We start from the raw sequence: 2,811 nt of genomic DNA, 5'->3' as shown, positions 1-2,811 counted from the left end.
CTAAATGATGGAATATTGCAGTTTTTAAATATTTTAAATTTCATCTGTGTATTTTTCACACATACATATATTATGTATGTATATATATATGGATGGATGTGTAGATACACACATTTTTAATGGACAGGGGAACTGTTCAAGAATATAAAGTAGAAAAATTATAACAATAAAAACTATGTGTACATAACAATTGTTTTGGGTCAGTCTCAGCCTGTAGATAGTGATGCTATGGACTGGAAAAGCCTATGGGCACTCACCTGGGCCTATACTACTAGCCGTGAGCCGCACAGAGCCAGTGATGGGCCAGACCAGTCCTCTGGTTCTTACTATGATTCCAAGACAAGCTCTGCAATAACCATCAGGAAACTTTCAAAAATCAAGGTCTATTACTCACAGGTTTTGGAGGGTACATGGCATGCCTGGGGCCACCCAGGAAGACCTCTGAGAAAGAAAGGGGGGGCTGGGGTTCTGCCTTTATTGAGGTGGAGGGTGTGGTGCCTCCAGAAGGGAAAAACAAGCAGCTGGATGTTTTCCCTTTCCCAAATTTCTGGATACAGTTGACTCACTGTGTCATTCTATCACAGCCTGTGGAGGTCCAGAAGGCCTGCCCAAGTTTCCATCGGCTGCCAGTGGGCTTCAGTGCTCCTGGCCCCCTGCGCACCTGCTTCCCGCCACCCCTCGTGTTTATGCTTCTTGTTTTGGTCCAGAGTGAAACTAACACCTATTCACAGCACCCCCCCCCCAGAAATATCCATTCACACAATGCAACCAAAGCCTCCCCCCACATCGATTCCTGCCCCCCACTTCTGAATCCCTTGTGTCAGAGGACACCCAGCCCCCAAACCCCCTTCTCCCTCCTCCCTATACCAGGAGACAAGATGTTCTCCCACGCTAGATCCAGGAAACGTATCAGTTTATATTTTTCTGTGGGGGAAAAAAAATAGAAAAAGAAAAAAGAATTTCACCCCAAAGAGGAATTCTGATGCCAGCTGTTACTTTAATTAAAAAAAAAAAAATTCAACTCATTACACACTAAAATGTCAACAGAGGAATTCCGAAGTCCCCGCACTGTGGCAGTTATTTTCTTTGTGATTGTCTGTATCTTCCAAACGTTCTGTATATTTATTTTCAAATAAGAAACCCAAAAGAAAAATGGTGTTATTGTTGAAAGCACTCTCTTCTGAAGAGGGTGTGGGGCTCCCTATGGGGGACGCAAGTGGGCGGGCCACCCAAGGCCGGCTCCCCTTGGGCGGGTGAGTCGGCCGAGCGCGCCCCCTAGTGGGACGCCCCGTTGGCGCGCTCTGCTTTCCAGGGGCTGTTAAAGCGGCTCTAGCCAAGGTCATCGCAAGCGCCCCTTGGAAAGCCAGTGAATGATCTTGCCTCAGCCTCATCCTTCCCTGCTGACAGGAAAGGAGAGAGGCCGTGGCATTCGGGGGTACGAGCCGCCGCCAGGAAGGGGGCCCTGGCTGCCAGCAGGGTGCGGAACGGTGGAGCCCCGATGCGGGGCCCGGCTCCTTAACAGCCGGCTTGAACCTCCCGGATTCATTAACCTTAGTTCTAATGAGTGCAGCTCTGGCATTTTGGGGCCGCTCATCATCACAGCTGCTTAATTGCCCGAACAGAGCAGTTTGCCTATTTGGGGCTACAAATTAAAAGGTCTTGTTTCAGTTTGTAAGTTTTCTAAGTTTTAATTTAATTTGCAGCATTAATCCTTTTCAAGATTCACTAGCACAGAGCCCCGCCGTTTGCCCACGCAAGCAGCCCCGCCTCTGGCCTCCCCACCGCTCCTGCTCTGCAGCCCAGGGGAGCCCCAAATCTGTTGGGAAGGGGAAGATAGACTCCAGCGGGGCTGGGAGACGTCTCTTTCCTGGAGAGGCCTGCTTTGGGGAGATATCTCCCACCCCACCGCCCACAGCCCAAACACCACCCTCCAGGAGGCGCCCCCTGGTGCCGCTCTTGGCCTCCCGAGCCTCATCACTTCTCAGCTCTCCTCACTTCATCACGGCCTCCTAACTGCTCCCTGCACGTTCACTGTTTGCACCAAACCTCTGCTCCAACTGGGAAAGGGGTGGGGGTGACCCCGTTCCCTGAACACCCCCTGAAATTTTCTAGCCTCTGGGACTTGGCTCTCCTTAGGCTCCGCCCTCTCCTTGCAACCAGCCACTGAAAAACCTCCTGTTCCCCTAGGTCTGCACAAGTACCCGCCCCCTGTGCCTCAAGCCACACCTCTTTAATAAAGCTTGCCTCAGTTGTTCCAAGGCCGGTCACTGGGTGATGCCTTGATGACTCGTCCAAGGCCATCTCACAGCTCATCTTCCTGATGGCACCTTCCCTCAGCTCCCCCACTTGCAGATACCATCACAGTGGGGGTTAGGATTTCTATATATGAATGGGGGGGAAGGGTCGGGGAGGGGGGCTCAGACATTCAGACCCTAACAATATCTATGATTCAAACCGTAGGATTGGCTGAGTGCTGGTTTGGTGCTCTACCCTGTATCCAGTGGAGGAAAATGTACTCATTTCCTAATTATTACCACACATTTGGTGGCTTGGAAGAGAAATTTATTCTCTCAAAATTCTGGAGGCCAGAAGTCCAAAATAAAGGCATCTGCCGAGCCGCACCCCCTCTGGAGGCCCTAAGGAAGAATCCTCCCTTGCCTCTGCGGGCTGCCCGCCGGCTCCTGGCCTTCCTAGCCTCGTGGCTGCGCCTCTCCACTCTTCATGTGGTCTTCTTGCCTGTGTGTGTCTGAGTCTTCTCACCCCCCGTCACTTCAAAGGACACTGTCATTGGATTTAGGGCCACCCGAAATC

This window comes from Zalophus californianus, chromosome 15, assembly GCF_009762305.2.
Source record: "Zalophus californianus isolate mZalCal1 chromosome 15, mZalCal1.pri.v2, whole genome shotgun sequence".
Classification (NCBI taxonomy): Eukaryota; Metazoa; Chordata; class Mammalia; order Carnivora; family Otariidae; genus Zalophus; species Zalophus californianus.
Note: the sequence above shows the minus strand (reverse complement) of the source record.